Consider the following 10,166-nt stretch of genomic DNA (forward strand, 5'->3'; position numbering starts at 1 on the left):
TGACGTGGGATTCGATCCCGGGTCTCCAGGATCGCGCCCTGGGCCAAAGGCAGGCGCCAAACCGCTGCGCCACCCAGGGATCCCCAGATTTAAGCTTGTGAACATGACTTTTAAACATACAATTAAAGCTATTCATCATAATTTTCTATACTACCAACATGAAATTACAGTTACTTCGGAGCATAAGTTAAATGGTTTAAAGTAAGCCTGTCGCATACTTAGAAGACACCTTCCTATCTCATACATGCAAATTAACTTCTCCACGTAAATGTCTCTTCACTCTAAGTTACCCTGCTCCTGAAGTCACTACTCTGAAGTTTATCATGGTCCAAAGAGAAGGAAAAAAAAGTGTAACCAGGACTGATTTTATATAATATATATATAAAATATATATGCTGTCTGGCACAGCAGAAGGGAATGCAATCCTACAAGTGCAAGCCCTCAAGCAGCAGCATATGATAAACCCCTTCTTTAGAGAGGTATCCTTTCTATCACTGATACCACAGGCCAAATTACCTAGCATGCCATCTTCAAGTAACAGTTGAGGCGATAAAATGCAGAGGCATCACAATGAATCCTATTTAACGTAACCACAGACCAACACTTCTCTACAAATTAATAAATCCTTTGTCTGATTGCCAATTAAATACAAGTTTTAACTTCATAGCTTAACAATTAAGGGTCATACGCTGAAGTCAATACATACACCTAGCATTTCAGTCTGAACTGTTTCATATACATAGAGCTGCAATCAATTACAAGGTATGGCCTAACAAACGCTAGGGGAGATTTTTTAAAAGTAGTTTTTACAGTATTAAACTTATCTTGCACACTGATGTCATCATACATACAGGGCAAAGTCAGAGCTTTTATATTTGAGTTTATTCTTCATTTAACTTTTAAAACACTACTATAGTTGAACATTAAAACAAAACCAATAGCAAGTAGTGAGCTATGATTATAGTCCTTCACTCATCCACTACTGCATATAAAATGCCAGCAGCAGTGTTATTCACTGGCCCCATTAAGAGGTCTGACACTGAACACCACCCCTAGGATGATGTTCATCTTCCTCATAGGCTTCCCCATTGTAATGATGCCGTCTTTCCTGATTGGGATCAAAGTCCACCAGTTCTACCTGGTCCATTTCATCAGTCTCTTCTACTTCCTTCCTTTTTCCAGCAAAGGTAGGAGTTTTTCCAGCAAAGAAAGTTTATCAGGAGAGAGAAAGCCATTCTCAGGGAAGTTTACCTTAAATTCGATGATTTTCTCATATGGTCTATGATAAATTGACATGCCTTCATTTAGCACACACTTGATATCCCCATGCTTGACCATCTGACCTGGATGAGAGGTGATGATGATGGTTCGGTTGTCAAGAGTAGATATTGGCTTTTGAAAGCCACACAGGGCTTCAACCAGCTGTATATCCATACACATGAAAAGATCTCCTCATGGAGTAAAAACAGCATGGTCCTTCTGATCTAAAACAATGATAATATCTCCTGGTTCCAGTCCTGGTTCTCGGTCTCCCTCACCATGGAATGTTATCTTCTGGCCATCTTTCATGCCTTTGTCAATATGCACTTCTAGAATCTTCTTCTCTCAAACTATCTTCCTTCCGTTGCAGCTTTTACATCTATCTTTAGGACTGATCCGTTCCCCATGGCCCTGGCGTTCCATGCACACAGATTGAATTTGCTGAACCATTCCAGGTCCTATCTGATGAATTCTTTTTTTTTTTTTAAATTTTTTATTTATTTATGATAGTCACAGAGAGATAGAGAGAGAGGCAGAGACACAGGCAGAGGGAGAAGCAGGCTCCATGCACCGGGAGCCCGACGTGGGATTCGATCCTGGGTCTCCAGGATCGCGCCCCGGGCCAAAGGCAGGCGCCAAACCGCTGCGCCACCCAGGGATCCCTATCTGATGAATTCTTATTTGCATTCCAGTACCTCGGCAATTGGGACAACATTGGACTGCTCCTTTCTTACCACCTCGGCCTTCACATTTATCGTAAATCACATTCTTTTGCAGAGCTAGTTTTCTTGTTGCACCATTATATAAATCTTCTAAGGTTACTGAGAGCTGGTGTACAACATTCTTACCTCTCCGTTCTCTCTGCATCCTGCCTCCTCCTCCAAAAAACAAATCAAAGACGTCCATGGGGGAGCCAAAACCACCCCCAGCTCCACCTTCTTTAATTGCCTGTTCTCCTCCTTTGTATATAATTCCCTTTTCTTTGCATCAGAGAGCACTTCATAAGCTTGAGAAATCTGTTTAAACTTCTCTCCTTCATTTGGATTCTTATCAGGGTGATACTTCAAGGCCACTTTTCTGTAAGCCTTTTTCAGTTCCTCCTGGGTGGCATTGGGTTTGACCCCCAAAACATCATAGTAAGTGGTTTCTTTCACCATTTTCTACAGACGGTGAGAGGGCTGAAGCCGGTGTGGGGGAGCGGGAAGGAGCACGTTGCTGGGCGCAGCTCGGGAAGCCGCTGCTCCTCTGAGTCTCACCGAGCGTTCTGGAAAGTTCCAATTCTGAGAAATTCTTATTCATTTTATTGCAAAACACTTATTCTACTTCATATATAATATTTGTTATAAATATTTCCTCTTCTGTTTCCTATCTTCTCCTTCTGTTATTTATGTTCATTACCCTCTATTTCATCTCTTTGTATCATTGTGCTATATTTTGCACAATGTATTTAGATCTACTAGTTTACCAGTTTTCTTGTCAGCTGTTTATAGCTTTCTTTCGTACATGTCTAGTGAGGGTATTTTTTACATTTATTTTTAAATTTAAAATTATTTTTAAAAATATTTTTCAAACACACGGAAAAGTTGAAAGAATTTTACAGTGAACAGCCCATTCTCACTACCGCTATTAACACCTTACTACTATTGCTTATCACATACACATCCATGTATCCATACCTCTTTCCAACCATAAATCCATCTGAATTTGTTGATGCATTTCAAAGTAAATTACAGATACCTGTACTCTTTCCATAAATATACTAGTGGGCATAACAGTGCTTAAAATTAAACATTGATTTTTTATTTTCTTTTGGTATAACATATACATATAATAAAATGAACAAATCTCAAGTATCACTCACTGAGTTTTGACCAATGCGTATACCTGTGTAACTCAAAACTTTCTCAAGCTATAGAACATTACCTCAAAACATTTCCTCATGCTCCTTCCCAGTCAATGACCCCACACCTCCAAAGTCAACCTGTTTTCTTCTATCATAGATTAATTTGCATGTTCTAGAATGTCATCTAAATGGATTCCTACACTATGAATTCTTTTGTATAAGGCTTCTTTCACTCACATAATATTTTGGAGATCACCCATAGTTAGTGGGGGGTATTGGTAGTTCTTTTCTTTTAAAATTACTGAGTACTGTAACATTGTGGAAATATCTTGTTCACCTGTTTTCCCATTAGTGGACCCATGGACTGTTTAAGTTTTGGTCATTATGAATAAAGCCTCTATAAACAATCATGAGCATATGTTGCCATTTTTATTATTTTATGTTAAAGTTGTGACATTGATTGAGAAAGAGTAGACCTGTAAGAATTGGGATGAATTTGGTTGTCCAATGACAACCTTGAACCTCTAAATTTTGCCAAGCCTCTTTCGCAGGTGGAAGCAGCCCTTCCTTACCTATCTAGAGGTCTACCTCTTATTGCTTGTTATTCCGGTGAGGTTTCCCATGGTAGTTGCCAATCAAAGGGCTGCTGATCCTTCTCAAGACTCCCTCCAACAGCATCTCATTGCTTTTAAGTCTATAACCACACTCAAATCTTGGCATTACTCAGCGGGTCTGGTACAAAGTGTGGCCAGAGGAATAGTACCATACATAATAAATAAATTACAGGGTTCTACCAATTTATTTAGGAGAATCAAAAGCTACCATATATGTTTTATTAAAGATTCTGTGTAAATATGGTATTAAGAGAATTTGGTGTTCTAGAGTGGCAGTCTTTTAGCTCCAATTAAATGTGTAGGTAAATAAATTGATTTACATTTGTGGTTTTAAGTAGAAATCTCATAAGTCATATATATATTATAAGTTAATTGTTTTTATAAATTTACTTTATTTGATTTATAAGAATTACTTCAGAAGCACCTGAGTGACTAAGTTAAGTGTTTGACTCTTGATTTCACTCATGTCATGATCTAAGGGTCTTGGGATTGAGCCCCACATCAGGCTCCACACTCAGCAGGAAATCTGCTTGGGGATTCTCTCTCTCTCTTTCTCCTCTGCTCCCTGCCTTCTAAAATAAATGAAAAAAAAATTTTAAAAAAGAATTACTTAAGTACCAAGAAAGTTTTTCAGACATTTGAAAGACTTAAAAATCAAGTGTAAGCAATTTATAAATGTAATTCAAACTTTCTGAAGATGTTTAATTATGTAATATCATCAATGGGACCAAGTATTACTTCTAGATCTCTTATTAGTGATAGTTTAAATTTGTTGGGCATACAAAAAGCTTTGTAAACTCTGGCAAAAAGTGCTGGTGGCATTTTAAGATCTGTTTCTCTTCCTCCCTGGTGGATGTTACCTGTCCCAGCCCCTTGCCGTTAGGAGGTGGCCAAAGTCATTGAGTTCTCACTGAATGGACTTGAGCAAAAGTGATATGTGCCATTCCCAGTATTGGTCCTTGAAAACCTCTTTTGGGCCTTCATTCTTTCCCCTTTCACAGACTGGAATGGAAATGATGATGAATGCAACTTTGCAAGCCACTGGTTGGAGGGACTAAACTTTGGTCACCTGGTCTCTGAATGAAAATATGGGACACTCCCAGGCTCACCTCTTACTCATGTTGTCCTAGCACTGCCATGGCCTGCTACATAAGAAATATAGTCTTGTTGTGTTGGGCCACTCCATGTTGAGGCTATCTGTTGCCTAGCCTATGTCAAAGTCTAAGAAAAGATTAGGTGTAAGAATTTGTAAATTTATTTATTTATTTATTTATTTATTTATTTATTTATTTATTTTAATTTAAATTCAATTAGCCAGCATATAGTACATTGTTTGTTTCAGATGTAAAGTTCAATATTTCATTAGTTGAATATAACACCAGTGCTCATCATATCACGTGCCCTCCTTTTTAAAAATTTATTCTTTTACATGCCCTCCTTAAATGCCCATCACCCAATTACTCCATCCCCCACCCACCTCCCCTCCAGCAACCCTCAGTTTGTTTCCTAGAGTTGAGACTCTCTCATGATTTGTCTCTGTTTCTGATTTCTTTCCATTCTGTCTTCCCTCCTTTCCCCTATGATCCTCTGCATTGTTTCTTATATGCCACATATGAGTGAAATCATAAAATTATCTTTCTCTGATTGACTTATTTCAGTCTGCATAATACCCTCCAGTTCCATCCACTTCAATGTAAATGGTAAGTCATCCTTTCTGATGACTAATATTCCACTTTCTATATACACCCCGTCTTCTTTATCCATTCATCTGTGGAAGGACAGCTCAGCTCTTTCCACAGTTTGGCTATTGTGGAAATTGCTGCTATGTACATTGTGGTACATGTGCCCCTTTGGATCATTGCATTTGTATCTTCAGGGTAAATACTCAGTAGTGCAATTGCTGTCTTGTAGGGTAGCTCTATTTTTAACTTTTTGAGGAACCTCCATCCTGTTTTCCAGAGGGGCTGCACCAGGTTGCATTCCCACCAACAGTATAAGGGGGTTCCCTTTTCTCCGCACCCTCACAAACATCTGTTGTTTCCTGAGTTGTTAATTTTAGCCATTCTGACTGGTGTGAGGTGGTATCTCGTTGTAGTTTTGACTTATATTTCCCCAATGCTCGGTGATGTTGAGCATTTTTTCATGTGTCTGTTGGCCATGTGTCGGTCCTTGGAGAAATGTCTGTTTACATCTTCTGCTATTTCTTGACTGGATTGTTTGTTTTTTGGGGGGTGTTGAGTTTGATAAGTTCTTTCTATATCTTTGGATACTAGCCTTTATCTTATATGTCATTTGCAAATGTCTTCTCCCATTCTGCAGATGAAAGCCCACAGCGAATATCATTCTCAATGGGGGAAAAGCTGAGAGCTTTTCCCTAAGGTCAGGAACATGACAGAGATGCTCACTCTCACCACTATTGTTCAACTAGAAGTCCTAACCTCAGAAATCAGACAACGAAAAGAAATAAAAGGCATTTAAATTGGCAAAGAAGGAGTCAAAACTCTTGCTTTTCGCAGATTACTTGATACTTTACATGGAAAGCCCGAAAGACTCCACCCAAAATTGTTCAAACTCATACAAGGAATTCAGCAATGTGGCAGGACATAAAATCAATGCACAGAAATCAGTTTTATTTCTATACACTAACAATGAAACAGAAGAAAGATAAATTAAGGAATCATCCCATTTACAATTACATCCAAACCATAAGATACCTGGGAATAAACCTAATCAAAGAGAAAAAGGATCTGTACTCTAAAAACTACAGAACACTTATGAAAGAAATTGAGGAAATCATAAAGAAATGGAAAAACATTCCATGCTTGTGAACTGGAAGAATAAATATTGTTAAAATATCTATTCTACCCAGAGCAATCTACACATTCAATGCAATCTCTATCAAAACACCATCAACATTTTTCACAGAGCTGGAACAAATAATCCTAAAATTTGTATGGAACCAGAAAAGACTCTGAATAGCCAGAGGAACATTGAAAAAGAAAGCCAAAGCTGGTAGCATCATAATGCCAGACTTCAAGGATTTGTAACTTTAATATATTGAAAATAAACTCTGTAAAAAAAAAAAAAGTAGATTTCTGAATAGACTTTTCTTACACAGGAATCCCCCTTTGTAAAGTTTCACATTGGGAGGGATTTTCAGTTGAGGGTTCATAGCTAACAGACATCTGTTGGAGAATTCATCCTTCTTCTCCCTTCTCTGTTCTGCTTTTCCTCCTGTGATGACTCTAAACATTACTATAAGGGAGTTCTCAGATGAAGAATAATGTTGAGGGGTATCTGGACAGCTCATCAGGTAAGTGTCTAACTCTTGATCTCCACTCAGGTTTTGATCTCAGGTTGTGAGCTCAAGTCCCATATTGGGCTTCATGCTGGGTGTAGAACCCCTTCAAAATAAAAAATCAAGGGGCACCTGGATGGCTCAGTGGTTGAGCGTCTGCCTTTAGCTCAGGGCATGATCCTGGGATTCTGGGATCAAATCCCCCATTGGGCTCCCCTCAGGAAACCTGCTTCTCCGTCTGCCTATGTCTCTGCCTCTCTCTGTGTCTCTCATGATTGAATAAATAAAATCTTAAAAATAAAAAGCATAATGTTGAACACGACTTTCTTTTTTTTTAAAAGATTTTATTTATTTATTCATGATAGTCACAGAGAGAGAGAGAGAGAGAGAGAGAGAGAGGCAGAGACATAGGCAGACGGAGAAGCAGGCTCCATGCAGGGAGCTCGATGTGGGATTCGATCCCGGGTCTCCAACAGTGTTAACTCTAACAGTGTTAGCCGACCTCTCTATCTTGTCCCATAATTACCATTTCTGTTATTGTGTTGAGAACATTCAAGATCTATTCTCTTAGCAGAGAATATATAAGTATATATACTTATATATATATATACTTTCAAGTATATAATACAGTTTATTTTTTAGCTATAATTGCTATGCTGTACCTTGAATCCCCAGAACTTATTAATCTTATAGCTGGAAGTTTGTACCCTTTGATCAACATCTCCCCATTTTTCCTCCCCTCAAACCTGGCAACTACTACTCTACTCTCTGAAATAACTGGGTTTTGATTCTTAAAAGCAATATACAATCAAAGAAAATTTGGAAAATACAGAAATGCAAGAAATGCAATAAAAATATGGTAGAAAGGCAATCACTGCCAATATTCCAATACTTGTTTTTTTGAAGCTTATGATTCATTTTGCATATCATGTTGCATACAAGAGCTTGTTCATTTGGGATTCAGGGCGCTTACACTTGAAAAGTAACTCAGGAGTCAGACAGATCTCAGTTTTGTTGCTGGTGGGGGAAGTGAGCTTGACTCTGCCACCATAAGGAGGCTTGCTGCAGCCTGGGGGTTGGGGGGGGGTGTACTTTACCTGCATCGCGGACACTCACCTGGTCAGCTGCAAGGGGAATCCCTGCCTTGTACCCCTTCCAACCTTCACGAGTGAAAGAGACAATGAAGCTACATGAATAGTAGCTTTGAATGTTAACACACTCGTTTGAGAAAAGAGGATGATATGGTAGATCAGATTCTCACTGTAATGAAGAGTCAGACTCTATTCTTTTGATGTTTGCTGACAGCTTTGAAGCCTCAATTCTCTCTGTTCCTCTTATCTGGACAAGTTGACAAGAGACCTTGGGTGCTCTCTTCTGTGGCAGTGATGGGAGATTCAAACTCCTCAAATCTCTGCCCATGGTATGTGCAGACCCTCCCTTCTAACCATAATAAAGTCCTAGAGCCAGGCCCCTTTCCTTGCTCTCTTGAGCCTATTTTGGAACGGATCTCCCTAGAGACATCAATTATGTAAGTAATAAATCCTGGATGAAAAAAATAAAAAATAAAAAATAAAAATAAATCCTGGATGGCTCAGCCAGTGAAGCAACTGCCTTCAGCTCAGGTCATGATCCTGCGGCCCTGGGATCAAGTCCTGCATTGGGCTCCTGCTCAGTGGAGAGCCTGCTTCTTTCTCCCTCTCCCTCTGCTGATCCCCTTCCTTGTGCTCTCTTTCTCTCAAATAAATAAATAAATAAAATCTTAAAAAAAAATAAATCCTGTTATATCTTTTCAGTGTGTGTGACATCAGTCTCAACATTTGAACATTTTGGGTGAGGGGGTCCATCTGCCTTTGCAGGCTGACCATCATCATCTTATTATCTCATCAGAGAAGGCATTTCTTCTTCTTCTTTTTTTTTAAAAGACTTTTCTTTTTTTTATGTATTTGTTTATTTATGATAGACATAGAGAGAGAGAGGCCGAGACACAGGAGGAGGCAGAAGCAGGCTCCATGCCGGGAGCCCAATGTGGGACTCGATCCCGGGACTTCAGGATCGCGCCCTGGGCCAAAGGCAGGCGCTAAACCGCTGAGCCACCCAGGGATCCCCAGAGAAGGCATTTCTATGTATGCAGGTTATGTGTGCATGTGTGTTATGTACGTGTGTGCATGTTATATAGGTGTATATATTTTATGCATGCATATGTGCAATTCATGATATGCAGTTACCTGTGTATTTAGCATATGCATATGTCATGTGTGCATGTTTATGTGTGATATATATGTATATATGTACAGATGTATGTGTGTTTATATGTTATGTATGTGTGTGTGTATGTATGCCTGTGTATTCATTTTTCTGGCACTGCTGTCAATAATGCCATGCATTAAGACTTCCCTGGACTTGGCCCTATTCCCTTAGGACAATTTGTTAGAAGAGGGGTTTCTGGAGAAAAGGGCATGATCATCTTAAGGCTCCTGAGACCTATCACTGGATAGCTTTTCAAAACATTGAGCCAGTTCTCAAGGTAGTAGACTCACGGCTAGCATGAAGATACAGCGGGAAGACCTCCAACTGCAGGGAGTTTCATGGGCCAGTGGTTGCTCTTGTCTGAAGTTCATCAGCATGTCTGGGAGACATTGAACTTTCCCCACAGCTGACTTTGGCTTGAAGACATATCAGTGGCCTTGCAGCACCCTCCTGAGACTGCGCAGCCTGTCTATCCATGCATTTCCACAATCCGCCTTCCTGCTCTCCTCCTTCACAGTCTGTTGCAGTGTAGTCAGACCACTGTCCTGGGCCTCCTGGCTCTTCGGACAGGTGGTTCTCCTACAGTGTCTTCCCACAGTTGACTTTGTCTTGGCATCTGCTTCTTGGAAGATTTGGACCAACACTCAGAGAGGAGTGGACAAAGCAGCAGCTCTGGGGTCTGAGATACTGAACTCCAGTGCCAGCTCTGCCCCTCATTAGCTGCAGGAATACGGGCTGGTGACCTTCCCTCTTTGAAGCTCAGTTTTGATATGTACTTCACAACGAGGATTTATGATACGTACTTTACAATGCTGCTGTGAAAGCCTGTATGTGAAAAGCACAGACATGGCCACTTCCTTTCCTTCAAAAGTAGCAAAAAGTTTGGCCTACTCAAGCATATGCA

The 10,166-nt window shown here is 39.8% G+C and overlaps 1 pseudogene; it reads right to left on the reverse strand.

Annotated features, from left to right (window-relative positions):
• Positions 1-633: 633 nt before the first annotated feature.
• Positions 634-2,449, reverse strand: LOC112923261 (dnaJ homolog subfamily A member 1-like; annotated as a pseudogene).
• Between the last annotated feature and the right edge of the window lie 7,717 nt (positions 2,450-10,166).

This window comes from Vulpes vulpes, chromosome 14, assembly GCF_048418805.1.
Source record: "Vulpes vulpes isolate BD-2025 chromosome 14, VulVul3, whole genome shotgun sequence".
Classification (NCBI taxonomy): domain Eukaryota; kingdom Metazoa; phylum Chordata; class Mammalia; order Carnivora; family Canidae; genus Vulpes; species Vulpes vulpes.